We start from the raw sequence: 14,735 nt of genomic DNA, 5'->3' as shown, positions 1-14,735 counted from the left end.
TTACCATGTTGTGTACTTCTTCTCGATAGTTCCCGTTTCGTTGCGATCGTGAGGATTCGTTCGTCTCCGCTTGGTTCGTCTTCGTGGCTTCATCTTCTTCATGGACTCGTTCTTCTTCCTTGCGGGATTTCAGGCAAGATGACCGCTACCCTAGATCTCACTACTATCATTGCTATGCTAGTTGCTTCGTTCTATCGCTATGCTGCGTTACCTATTTTTTTGCTCATCAAGCCTCCCAAATTGCCATGAACCTCTAACCTTTGACACCCTTCCTAGCAAACCGTTGCTTGGCTATGTTACCGCTTTGCTCAGCCTCTCTTATAGCGTTGTTATTTGTAGGTGAATTTGAAGATTGCTCCATGGCGGACAGGATTATGTTGGGATATCACAATATCTCTTATATTATTAATGCATCTATATATTTGGTAAAGGGTGGAAGGCTCGGCCTTATGCCTGGTGTTTTGTTCCACTCTTGCCGCCCTAGTTTCCGTCATACCGGTGTTATGTTCCCGGATTTTTGCGTTCCTAACGCGGTCGGGTGATTTATGGGACCCCCCTGACAGTTCGCTTTGAATAAAATTTGTCCAGCAAGGCCCAACCTTGGTTTTACCATTTGCCTCACCACCACCTATACCTTTTCCTTGGGTCGGCCAACCCGAGGGTCATCTTTATTTTAGCCCCCCCGGGCCAGTGCTTCTCTAAGTGCTAGTCCGAACCGAGCGATGTTCGGCTCTCCCTGGGCAACCAGGGTCTATGCCAACCCGACATCTGGCTCATCCGGTGTGCCCTGAGAACGAGATATGTGCAGCTCCTATCGGGATTTGTCGGCACATCGGGAGGTCTTGCTGGTCTTGTTTTACCATTGTCGAAATGTCTTGTAAACCGGGATTCCAAGACTGATCGGGTCTTCCTGGGAGAAGGTATATCCTTCGTTGATCACGAGAACTTATCATGGGCTAAGTTGGAACAACCCTGCAGGGTTTAAACTTTCGAGAGCCGTGCCCGTGGTTATGTGGAAGATGGTCTCTTCTCGGCGGAGTCCGGGAAGTGAACACGGTCTTTGGGTTATGATTGACGTAAGTAGGAGTTCAGGATCACCTCTTGATCATTGCTAGCTTCACGACCGTTCTGCTTGCTCTCTTCTCGCTCTTATTTGCGTTGGTTAGCCACCATATATGCTTAGTCGCTGCTGCAACCTCACCACTTTACCCCTTTCTTTCCCATTAAGCTTTGCTAGTCTTGATACCCATGGTGATGGGATTGCTGAGTCCTCGTGGCTCACAGATTATTACAACAACAGTTGCAGGTACAGGTTTATGCGATGATCATGACGCGAGAGCGATGTTTGCTTGTTTTGGAGTTCTTCTTCGGCTTCTTCTTCTATCAGGGGATAGGTTCCAGGTCGGCAGCCTGGGCTAGCAGGGTGGATCTCGTTTGAGTTTTTGTTTGTGTTTCATCCGTAGTCGGATGGTGCTCTTATGTAAGATAATGTTGTATTCGTGTGGCATTGTATGCCTCTTGTATGTATCCCCATCTATTATGCAATGTTGATGTAATGATATCCAGCTTGCAAAAGCGTCTTCAAGATGCGCTTCTATCTTTGGTGGGACCTTCGAGTTCCTTTAGGATATGATCGCATCTTGGGCGTGACATGCCCCCTGCCCCCGTATATAAAGGAGCCAGGGGGAGGGGTTTGGCCCGCCAGGAGGGGCGCGCCAGGAGGAGTCCTCCTCCCACCGGGAGTAGGACTCCCCCCTTCCTTGTTGGAGTAGGAGAGAAGGAAAGAGGGGGAGAGGAGGAAGGAAAAGGGGGGCTGCACCCCTTGTCCAATTCGGACCAGAGGGGGGCTGCACCCCTCCTTCCTTTCGGCCTCTCTCCTCTATTCTCGTATGGCCCAATAAGGCCCATATACTCCCCGGCGAATTCCCGTAACTCTCCGGTACTCCGAAAAATACCCGAATGACTCGGAACCTTTCCGAACTCTGAATATAGTCGTCCAATATATCGATCTTTACGTCTCGACCATTTTGAGACTTCTCGTCATGTCCCCGATCTCATCCGGGACTCCGAACTCCTTTGGTACATCAAAACTCATAAACTCATAATATAACTATCATCGAAACCTTAAGCGTGCGGACCCTACCGGTTCGAGAACTATGTAGACATGACCTAGAACTATTCTCGGTCAATAACCAATAGCGGAACCTGGATTCCCATATTGGTTCCTACATATTCTACGAAGATCTTTATCGGTCAAACCGCATAACAACATACATTGTTCCCTTTGTCATCGGTATGTTACTTGCCCGAGATTCGATCGTCGGTATCTCAATCCCTAGTTCAATCTCGTTACCGGCAAGTCTCTTTACTCGTTACGTAATGCATCATCCCGCAACTAACTCATTAGTCACATTGCTTGCAAGGCTTATAGTGATGTGCATTACCGAGAGGGCCCAGAGATACCTCTCCGACAATCGGAGTGACAAAACCTAATCTCGAAATACGCCAACCCAACATGTACCTTTGGAGACACCTGTCGTACTCCTTTATAATCACCCAGTTACGTTGTGACATTTGGTAGCATCCAAAGTGTTCCTCCGGTAAACAGGAGTTGCATAATCTCATAGTTACAGGAACATGTATAAGTCATGAAGAAAGCAATAGCAACATACTAAATGATCAAGTGCTAGGCTAACGGAATGGGTCAAGTCAATCACATCATTCTCCTAATGATGTGATCCCGTTAATTAAATGACAACTCATGCCTATGGCTAGGAAACTTAACCATCTTTGATTCAACGAGCTAGTCAAGTAGAGGCATACTAGTCACACTATGTTTGTCTATGTATTCACACATGTATTATGTTTCCGGTTAATACAATTCTATCATGAATAATAAACATTTATCATGAAATAAGGAAATAAATAATAACTTTATTATTGCCTCTAGGGCATATTTCCTTTAGGCGGTCAAGGGCGCAAAAGCTCAGGCGATGGCGTGAGAATCGGCGCCAGCGATTAATGTCTGGTAGGCGAGGGGGCGGCGTGCGCGGGCGGTCAAGCGGTGGCGTGCGCAGGCGCGCGACAGGCGGTGGCGTTGTGAATCGGCGCCGCCCGCGGACCGACACCGGCGACGGGACGTGCCACTGCACCGGCGTTAATGGCTTCGCCTAATCCACGCCGAAGTAATTAGGGTTTAGCGCGGCGGTAGTTAGGCTTAATTACGAGTGGGCCCGCGGCGGCGTACACCGCCCACGTACGGGCGTACAGCGGGACGTACGGCCACGCGCCTCGCTACGCCGCGGTACGCCGCGCCCCCCTGAATTTCTCATCCTACCCCTTCTCACTTATTCTCGTGAAGGGGTATCTTCTAATCTGGGTCGTTGATGTTTTTAGGGGGTTGTACCGAAGACGAAGTGACGAGGCAATTGGAGAAGTTTACGGGCTTACGGCACACCACACCTAGAATCATACCAGAACCGCGATGATATATACTAGCACATCAGAAAAGGAATACCCGTATGCATCCCCGGCCGTGACTGCCGGAGGAGAGATCGGATCGTAGATCGATTCGATAGTGGCCGGGGTCGATTCGATAGTGGCCGGGATACCCGCTGCCGCTTTCGTTCGCCATGGCACACAACGCGGCCGCTGCAGTTGATCCCGGCGGCGGCGAAGGCGTCCTGGCACCCAAGATGTCGTCGAGGCACATCGTGGAGAGCGCGACGCACGATTTCCAGGTGACCAACTATCCGCTGCTTGAGGGCATGTGTGTCAGAAAGTACATTAGCTCGAGCACGTTCAGCGTCGGCGGCTACGACTGGAACATCGTGTTCTACCCGGACGGAGACGACAAGGACTGTGCCGGCCACGCGTCGGCCTTCTTGTGTTATCTTAGCCAGGCCAAGGACGAGGTGAGGACAAACTTCACCTTCACCATGCTGGACGATCAAGGCAACGTACAAGCAACCCATCAGGTACCGGAGTTCATCTTTTCTACAGGGGTAGAAAATGATAGCCTGGGATTTCCCAAATTTGTCGAGAAATCGAAGCTGAAATCGTCATCTCGCCTCCTAACGATAAGGTGCGTTCTCGCCGTGATCAAAGAACCACCAGCCGAGTGCAAGAGAAACCTTATAGTGGACCCTCCGCCGGAGCTGCCCGACCGCCTCCACCGCACCCTCAAGAACGGGAGAGGAACCGACATCACACTCCTCGTGGGCGGCAGGGAGTTCAGCGCGCACAGATTCATGCTTGCCGCACAGTCACCCGTCTTCGAAGCGCTCTTTGGCCCGATGATGGATAAGGACACACTGTGCGTAGAGATTGCCGACGTGGAGCCAGCCATCTTCGAGATGCTTCTGCATTACGTCTACACGGATTCACTGCCGCGCCGTGTGGTGAAGGCGGTTACGATGCAGCCACGATGCAGCATTTGCTAGTCGGTACGGTCCGGTACGGGCTGGACAGGTTGAAGGTGATGTGCGAAAAGAGGTTGTGCAGAAACATCGACGCGAGCACAGTCACGAGTATATTGGCACTAGCAACTCACCACAGCTCTGACCAGCTCAAAGATGCGTGCCTAGAGTTTATATCGTCGTCGCGGGAAGTCATGGATGCAGTCGTGCTAACCGATGGGTTCCAACACCTCATGGCAAATTGCCCCATGCTAGATTTGCCGAAGAACAACGGGGAAAAGTAACCATCGAGAGAAAGTAATCCGGGCAAGAGGAGGAGATTTTAATAAAATTTCTTATATGTAAATCGCATATTGTTTGATATTGGTATAGTACACTTACGGATGTGGGATAGTAGAGCACTGCGGGGTTTTTTATTTTCTGGCGTGTCCTATGTGCTGGCAGGCTGGCTGCCTTGATGAATGAAAAGAATTCTAATGAGCTAGGGGATGAATCCGACGATTTTTTTCGCGCTATAAATCGTTTTTCTTGTGAAAAAATTCTTGCAAAATGCAGATTTCTGGCAAAAATTCCTTGACAAAATTTTCTAGTATGAACACTCCAACTCACCGTGTGTGCAAACGCTCTAAATTCCCCATGTGTGTGAACGCTCCAACTCAACGTGTGTGAACGCTTGTATCCTTTGTGCTAGTTGGTGAATAGCTTCTACCTGGACAGTAGACGAGTTAGTGCGAAGTACTCCCTCCAACGCATAATATAAGAGCGTTTTTGACACTATGGGACGGAGGGAGTACATCGCTAGTTGATAGCGACCAACCCTTTGGATAGCAGAGGGCAATGGTTGATGGATGGACAGGTGGGGCAGTACCACCATGGGAACCAAATGATTGCCTATTTGAAAAGCATCTATTCCTCTTAAGATCAAAAGTTTTTGTGGCAATGTTTGAGACCTTATTGTGAACCTAAACCTTTTTTAATAATATGGCTGTGTGCATCATGAGATACAGAGACCGTGGTTACTCCTCCTTTTTGACAAAAAAACTAATGTAGAACTCTATTTTGACCAGAGATAATTTGGATAAAATAAAGTGGACTAAAAATCCTCTTTGCTCTTTCCGCAATAACATTGAAACTGTTGAACACTTGTTCTTCTCTTGTAGCGTTGCAAAATCAGTTTGGGGGTGTATTAGCAATATTTTGGGGGCTGCCTGCTGTCCTAGAAATGCTTGGAAGAGTTTAACTTGGATGTATGCTTTCCTGCCTAGGGGTAAGAAGTTCTCTATGATGGAATTTGTTGGCGATTTGTGATATTCGTAACAAGATTGTCATTGGTAAACATGTGGTGATGTGAAAGAGGATTTGTGGCTCTCAGATGCTACACACCCCTATATGAATATAGCATTAAAAAGTATATTTAGAAAATTTAAAAAAATCAGAAAATTTGGGATATGAACTCGGGTGCCTTTTATACATACGTTTTCAGTTTTATGGGGAATGGGTGCCCATGGTAATGTCAGTAAAAAAGAAAAGAAATCGTATGTGTAGAAAAAAAACTGACTGCAACGCATGCCAGACCATAATTCCTACCCGCGGATACCACGGGCAACAATTCCCCGCGAAAATGAACATGGGTTTACGACGGGACTCAGGTTTCTTATCCCAAAATTTCAGTTTTTTTTTAATTTTCAGATTTTTTTTATATAGAGGTGTGTGGCACCGGGTGCTCCAATGCCCTTCTCGTGGTGATGTATCCTATAATGAAGTTATTTTTATGATATGCATGTTTTTGCTATAATAGGCAAGGCTGCTGAAAGGTGCAAGGGGGTGCAGACGCTGATGAATGAAGCTACAACTTTGGTCTCGCTCGTGGAAGCTACTGCTGGTAGTGCTGCGCATAGGCAGGCGTAGTGTTTAGTGCGGCTCGTGTTTGGGTGTTGCTCCGGATGGTTTTTAGGTGTGCTGTTTGTTCCCTGCTGTAGACTGTGTTTTCTTCTTGTTAAACAAGTGTCTAGACCAAAATGAGAAAAATGGTTTCCCCCGCTTTATATTATAAAGCAAACCATCACTACATCGATCCAAGTTTTTTAGAAAAGGAGGATGACCCCCGGCCTCTGCATCTGGGAGATGCATACGGCCACTTTATTGATTATTCTCAGGACCTTACAAAGTATTACAACAATGAGCCTGAATCCACCATCTTGACAACACATGCCGCTACTCCTATCCAAAATGATGAAAGGGTGCTAGCTGGGCCACTACCCAAACCACTCACCTAAGCCTAACATCAAAAGTCGGAAACCGAAACATATTCGGAAGCCCCAGCCAAGCCACATACCGGGACTGGAGCACAATCCGGTCAGACGCACTCGTGTGTCGTCGCCGCCATCTTCCACAGGTCCGTCTTCAGATCATATTGAGGCTTCTACCTTGTCTGGCCACTCTACCATCGACGTCACCATGACGCCAGACAACAACCTCCTCCTGCGCGAGTCCATCTCCGCGCATCGGGCGGTGAGCCTCCACAGCGCCATGCCGCCGACCTTCGCCGCCATCAATGAGTGAGATGAAGTACCGCTCCACCACGGCATGTACAAGGTGAGGAAGGGCGAGGTCCCCATCGGAGACATGGCCGGAAGAGAAGCACCGCAGCCCCGAGACACTGCCCGGAGCTGCGACGCAGTAGATTATGCGGGCCGCCACCAGGAACCAGACAAGCTCGCCATGCACACCCAGCATCCCCCATGCCCAAGTCGGCGCCTTCAAGAAGGTGACGACGCTGTGGCGCCGCCGCCGCTTAGCCACCGGGGCTAGGGTTTTCACCCGGGCGCAGGGGAAGGGGAGAGGCAGGGTAGGTTTAGCCTCGGCGCCGCCACCAAGGAGGGACTGGCGTCCGGGACGCCATCGACGCCGTGACCGCCATCGGCGGCCAAGGGTTTCCCCGGCCAAGCACCCTGCCGCCACCTCCGTGTACGCTGGAGATCCAGGCCGGCCAGAGGTCATGCATCACGAGCGGACCAGGATCGCCTCCAATCTGACGAGGGGAGCCCGGAGCATCCCCGCGCCATGACCTGCGCCCACCGGGACCTCGCTGCCCGCGCAGCCGAGGGGAACCAGCCTACCTCACCGACGAGCACTCCCGGCTGCCGGAGGAGCGCCGTCCGCACCAGCGAGGCCGCCGCCTCAGATCCGGACCTTCACCACCGAAAGGGATCGGTCAGATTGGGGGGAGTGCTGGATCCCGCCAAGTCGCCCCGCCGCCACCATCCCGGGAGCCGGCGCCGGCTTCGCCGGCCGTTCCTCCGGTGGCGGCGGGGTGGGGAGGGAGGTGGGAAGGTTGTAAGGCCGCCGGATCTGGGTTCCCCCATCGCCGCCAGGGAGGGCGACGCGGGGGACGGGGGACGGGGGCGGAACCCATGCATGATGACTACATCGATCCAAGTACATAAGAGGAACAAACTAACAGAAAAACGGCAAAGATACAAGATGCCAAAAGAGCCGCTAAGGGCATGTACAATGGAGGCATCACCTTACTGCTGCCTCACATCTTCCACATAGATAAATTTAAATGAAGCTATGGTGTGTATCACAGTCACTCAACGGAGGCTATTTTCTTGATGTCGTCATCATACTTTTTTCTTTCACTCACTTTTCAACACATGCAACAAGGACAGAGTATCACCATGCTGTGGTCCTGGACAAGAGCTAGCTGGGCAGCTCACACTGCGTCGCTCCAGGGGCTGCCTCATCGCTTTTGTCAGGGAGGAGCCGATCTCTTCTGCAGGAGTCCGTTTCCCTCTCCAAGCAACACATTCAGCGGATGTGGCAATCAGCAGGATGATGTGGCGCCTGGGGCACCGTTCCAGCATGGCCCGTTGGCCATGCCCTAACAAACATCAAATGCCCAAGCGCTGGCTTGAGCATCGAGGCTCTCGGCGAATGGGATCATGTAGACGACGCGACAAGGACAAGGGAGCAGCCACCGGTAGAGGAAGACCGTTCTCCATCACCTCCATTAGGCAAACCAAAATTGGACCCCCATCCATCTCTGCCCCCGAAGAAGGCACCTGCCTTCCGTCCTGGATCGGATGATGCCACGCCGTCGACAAGCAGAGCCACTCATCCCGAATGGAAGGACAGGAATAATAGGTTGCCAAGGAGAGAGCCCAGCTACCTCACCGAGAAAGCGACACCCCATACATCGACGCGGCCCTCGGCAAGGAACACATCCACCACAAGAAGCCAAGCGGGAGCCCACTGACATCCGGTAGTCCACCACCATCGCCACATCTCCGACCACCACACCACAGTTCCAAGGTGGCGTGTTCAAGAAGATCAACGACGCCCGAGCACCGTCGCCACCTAATCCGGGGATTTGGGGTTTTCACCTGGAACATGGAGGAAGAGGGGAGTGTCCGATCTCGATGCCGCCTTCAGGAACTAGAGCGACGCCCGGGGAGCCGTCGGCATCGTGGCTGCAGAGACGGCCAAGGGTTTCCCCCAATCCAGAGCCACCGCCCCCCTGGCAACCTCACCCAGCAACCAGATCCGATGGGCCAGAGGCCGTCGGTGGCGTGGGTTGGTGAGGCAAGAGGGCGCGCGATGGGGGAACACCATCCGCCAGATCCGCTTCGAGGACCGCGGGGAGGCCCCGGGAGCCAGCTCCGAGCTTGCCGCCGGCCCGCCGCCCGCGCGGCCAGGCCGACGCCCTTCCGCATCCGCTCCTGCCACCCGTCGCAGAGCAGCAGGAGATCCACTTGCGAGTGGCCCCCGCCACCTCTCCAAGCGCAGCGCGCAGATCCATCGCCACGAGGCCCTTCACCACGGCGCTCGACGTCGGCCCCGCCCCACCGCCAGCCACCGAGCCGCCGCACCCCTCGACAACGCAGCGCTGCCGCCCAACGCCACTGTCCCGCGCCGGCCGACCTCGAGGGGGGAAGAGAAGCCCCGCCGCCGCCAGAGCTGAACGGGCTTTGCCCATCAACGAGGGCCGGCTACGGCGAGCGAGAAGAAGGGGAGGTGGGGGCGCTAGGGCCGCCGGCTAGGGTTCCCCCTCCGGGTCGCTCGCGGGAGCGATACGGGAAGGGAGAAAGGAAAGTGGACCGTCTCTAGACCAAAAGGCGGATACTCGCCCTTTTGGGCTGGCCTGATGGCGGCAAAGAAACATCTCCTTCGCTTTGGGTCTTTCGTGATAAAGGATGGGTCAGCGATTCGTTTTTGGAAAGACATCTGGCTAGGCAATGCCAGTCTTCGAGAACAATATTCAGCTTTGTACAACATTGCTTGTGATAAGAATAATACTATTGCGCAGGTGCTCAGTTCATCCCTCGAATATTTCGTTCAGGCGGTATTTGACTGGCCCCCGACTTATATCATGTCAGAATTTTTGTCCCATCTGGATGCGATTACACGCATTCTGCGGTACCGATGAGTAATAAGAAGAAAATTTGGAGGTCGAAGATACCAATAAAAGTTAAAATCTTCATGTGAAATATCTGTAGGGGAGTTGTGCTAAAAAAATACAACCTCGCGCGGCGGAATTGGCAAGGGAGTAAGAAGTGTTGCTTTTGTACTCATGATGAGACAATCAGACACCTCTTTTTCCAATGCAACTTTACACGTTCTACGTGGTCAGCCATCCAAATAGCGTCAAGTTTATATCCGCCCTCAAGTGTTGCCAATATTTTTGGTCACTGGTAGGACGATATTTCAAATAGGTTCAAAACACTATTGAGGGTGGGAGTGTATGTGTCGGTGTCAAAACCGGCGGATCTCGTGTAGGGGGTCCCGAACTGTGCGTCTAGGTCGGATGGTAACAGGAGACAAGGGACACGATGTTTTTACCCAGGTTCGGGCCCTCTCGATGGAGGTAAAACCCTACTCCTGCTTGATTAATATTGATGATATGGGTAGTACAAGAGTACATCTACCACGAGATCAAGGAGGCTAAACCCTAGAAGCTAGCCTATGGTATGATTGTTGTATGATGATGTTGTCCTACGGACTAGAACCCTCCGGTTTATATAGACATCGGATAGGGTTAGGGTTACACAGAGTCGGTTACAATGGTAGGAGATCTTGAATATCCGCATCGCCAAGCTTTCCTTCCACGCCAAGGAAAGTCCCATCCGGACACGGGACGAAGTCTTCAATCTTGCATCTTCATAGTCTTGGAGTCCGGCTGAAGGTATAGTCCGGCTGCCCGAACACCCCCTAATCCAGGACTCCCTCAGTAGCCCCCGAACCAGGCTTCAATGACGACGAGTCCGGCGCGCAGATTGTCTTCGGCATTGCAAGGCGGGTTCTTCTCCAAATTCTGTGTACCTGTAGGAATAATGTCTGATTTCTGTAATGTAGCGCTCCTTGACTTCCACGCCCAATAATGGTCGTCTTCCATGTATCAAACGAATGCGAAAAGCCAGGGCATTTTTACATCCACACCCCTAGCCGTATAAATGAGCAGCCTATTTAACGAGATGGGGATTCAGATCCAAATCACAGCTTCTCCTTTCCGCGAGTAATCATCAGAGCGCCTCCAGCAAAGGTCCATTCCAACATGGCCAGCCGCCGCAGCTCCTCCTCTCGCCCTTCCAGTCCTAAACCTGAAGACTGGGACAGTTGCTCCATCCCGCACAGCGAGTTAGTGTCACTTCAGGCCAAGGGATTTCTCCCTCAGGCTTATATGGTCCCGGTCCGAGCCGGACTCGCCACCTATAATGGCGGAAAATAAGCGGAGAGCACACCCAGTCCTTCTAAAGGAGAGCAGGTGTGCTTCGTCCCTTATCCAATAAGGGGACTGGGATTTCTAATTCATCCATTTCTCCACGGGCTTCTGGAGTTCTACGGCCTCCAGCTGCACAATCTCACACCCGCCTCTATACTGCATATCGCGGGCTTCGTCGCTCTTTGCGAGCAATTTTTGGGTGTTGAGGCTCATTTCGCACTGTGGAAGAGGATATTCTGCCCGGTGCCCCGTTCTCAAGAGGGGTCTATATATCAAGTGGGCGGAGCCGAAGTGTGGCGCATCGCCGGGACCGGATACCTATCCGGAACCCCAAAGAAGGCGTCCGAGGACTGGCATTCAGAATGGTTTTACATAGATGATGTCCCGCTACCGGACCCTATCCGGGTCGGCCCCCCTGAGTTCAATAGTGCTCCATTGAAGAAACGCTTGAGCTGGCGTCCGCGGAGCTCTCAGAGAGAAAGCGACAGAGACGTCCTTTACTTGATGGGCCGGATAAGACTATTGGCTCATTCCGGACTAACCATGATTGGAGTCATGGCCGCATGCATTATGCGGGGGGTGCAGCCGCTTCAATATAGAGGCCACCCCATGTGGATTTTAACGGGGAGGATGACGCCACCCGTTACGGTCGTAAGGGGCCAGCCTAAGTTGCCGCTCTAGTAAAGATCTTATCCTCTTTGTACAAGGGAGAAGAGGAGGAATTCCTCCGCGTCAACCCGCAGGGCGGATTTGCTATGTACAACCCTCCGAGTTGGGTAAGTGGACAATGGCGCTTTCTCGCTTGTTTTATATTTCCATGATTAAATATGTAGTCTAACGACTTTAATGCAGGAACTGCGTCAGGAGGTAAAGGATATAAACAGCCGCCCTCCACAGCCCGAGGACCCAGAACGGTCCCTCGATCCGGACTCCGAAGAGGATCCGGACATATCGGTGGAGCTTATTGACGGGGTGTTTCATCAGCTAAGCAAGGACAATACCTTGGTGGCCATTACGGCTGATTACCCAGGGTTGATCCCGGCCTCCCAGGTGACAAATACCGGAGCCTCATTCCCTTGAGAAGGATTCCATTCTCACGTATTTGGTTTTTCTGACGACAACCGTGTTTTGCAGGGGAGATTTCCGAGGCGGGAGGCCGAACCTGCGGCGGCTAGCCAACGAGGGGCCGCCGGGCCCCATGGGGTAAAAAGGAACGTGGTCCGGACTGAGATACCGGCACAGAGGTATAACGCACCCTCCTTTTCCCTGGTGTTATTCTTTCAGGGTATATTAACGTTCGTGCCATCTTCAGGACGAACAGACCTCGCCGGACTACTTCCGGAGAGGTTGCCAATCGCGCCTCCACCAGCCAGGCTCCAACGCCTGGCCCGAAAGCGGAGGCGAGCACAAGGCGCGCACCAGACGCTCCTCCGACAGAGGATGCGGACAGGTTGTCTACCACCAATTCCGAGGTGGAGAGTGCCATGAACCAGAGGCGTCGCCGGACAGTTCTTCACGATGCTTGTTTCTCCCAAGAGGCGTTAGAGATGCCTTCAATTCGGGAGATGCGTACCTCCGTGCCGCTCAAAATGGTTTAGCCAGAGCCACGGAGCAGTATGTAAAAGACATACGGGTAAGAAAATTTTGGTAAATATAGACATACCAGTAGCCCCCCAGACTTGAAGCAGTGAGAGGAACTGATTTAAGGATCATTTGTTATGCAGGTTCTTACAGAGAAGAATACCGTACTATCCCAGGAGCTGGAAGAGTGCAAAGCCCAACTGGAGGCCGCACTTGTTGGAAATATGCCCTAGAGGTAATAATAAATTAGTTATTATTATATTTTCTTGTTCATGATAATCGTTTATTATCCATGCTATAATTGTATTGATAGGAAACTCAGATACATGTATGGATACATAGACAACACCATGTCCCTAGTAAGCCTCTAATTGACTAGCTCGTTGATCAATAGATGGTTATGGTTTCCTGACCATGGACATTGGATGTTGTTGATAACGGGATCACATCATTAGGAGAATGATGTGATGGACAAGACCTAATCCTAAGCCTAGCACAAATATCGTAGTTTGTATGCTAAAGCTTTTCTAATGTCAAGTATCATTTCCTTAGACCATGAGATTGTGCAACTCCCGGATACCTGAGGAATGCTTTGGGTGTACCAAACGTCACAACGTAACTGGGTGGCTATAAAGGTGCACTATAGGTATCTCCGAAAGTGTCTGTTGGGTTGGCACGAATCGAGACTGGGATTTGTCACTCCGTGTAAACGGAGAGGTATCTCTGGGCCCACTCGGTAGGACATCATCATAATGTGCACAATGTGACCAAGGGGTTGATCACGGGATGATGTGTTATGGAATGAGTAAAGAGACTTGCCGGTAACGAGATTGAACAAGGTATCGGCATACCGACGATCGAATCTCGAGCAAGTACAATACCGCTAGAAAAAGGGAATTGTATACGGGATTGATTGAGTCCTTGACATCGTGGTTCATCCGATGAGATCATCGTGGAACATGTGGGAGCCAACATGGGTATCCAGATCCCGCTGTTGGTTATTGACTAGAGAACGTCTCGGTCATGTCTGCATGGTTCCCGAACCCGTAGGGTCTACACACTTAAGGTTCGATGACGCTAGGGTTATAGGGAATATATATACGTGGTTACCAAATGTTGTTCGGAGTCCCGGATGAGATCCCGGAGTTCACGAGGAGTTCCGGAATGGTCCGGAGGTAAAGATTTATATATGGGAAGTCCTATTTTGGCCACCGGAAAATGTTCGGGATTTTTCGGTATTGTATCGGGAAGGTTCTAGAAGGTTCCGGAGTGAACGTGGGTAGTGGGGGCAAGGCCCCACACCCCTGGTCAAGGCGCACCAAGATCCTCCCTTAGAAGGAATAAGATCATATCCCGAAGGGATAAGATCAAGATCCCTAAAAAGGGGGGATAACAATCGGTGGGGAAAGGAAAGGATGGGATTTCTTTCCTCCCACCTTTGCCGACGCCCCAATGGACTTGGAGGGCAAGAAATAATCCCGCTCCACCCCTATATATAGTGGGGAGGCACGTGGGAGCTACACCCTTGCCCCTGGCGCAGCCCTCCCCCTCTCCCAAGTACTCCTCCTCTCCTGCGGTGCTTGGCGAAGCCTTGCAGGATTTCCACGCTCCTCCACCACCACCATGCCGTTGTGCTGCTGCTGGATGGAGTCTTCCTCAACCTCTCCCTCTCTCCTTGCTGGATCAAGGCATGGGAGACGTCACCGGGCTGTACGTGTGTTGAACGCGGAGGTGCCGTCCGTTCGGCACTAGGATCTCCGGTGATTTGGATCACGACGAGTACGACTCCTTCAACCCCGTTCTCTTGAATGCTTCCGCTTAGCGATCTACAAGGGTATGTAGATGCACTCTCCATCCCCTCGTTGCTGGTTTCTCCATAGATAGATCGTGGTGACACGTAGGAAAATTTTGAATTTCTGCTACGTTCCCCAACAACACTAGCTGTGGCAGGGGAGCCAAAAGAGACCCCCTCTGGTAAAATACACTTCAAAAGATTAGTGTTGTGCGGCGTGTGT

General features: G+C 51.6%; 1 pseudogene; it reads left to right on the top strand.

The window, feature by feature from the left end:
• The first annotated feature begins 3,535 nt into the window (after positions 1-3,535).
• LOC123042182 (BTB/POZ and MATH domain-containing protein 1-like) lies at positions 3,536-4,793 on the top strand (annotated as a pseudogene).
• The last annotated feature ends 9,942 nt before the right edge of the window (positions 4,794-14,735 follow it).

The sequence above is a fragment of the Triticum aestivum genome, chromosome 2B (genome assembly GCF_018294505.1).
Source record: "Triticum aestivum cultivar Chinese Spring chromosome 2B, IWGSC CS RefSeq v2.1, whole genome shotgun sequence".
NCBI classification, from domain to species: Eukaryota; Viridiplantae; Streptophyta; class Magnoliopsida; order Poales; family Poaceae; genus Triticum; species Triticum aestivum.
Note: the sequence above shows the minus strand (reverse complement) of the source record. Positions and strands in the feature narration are given on the sequence as shown.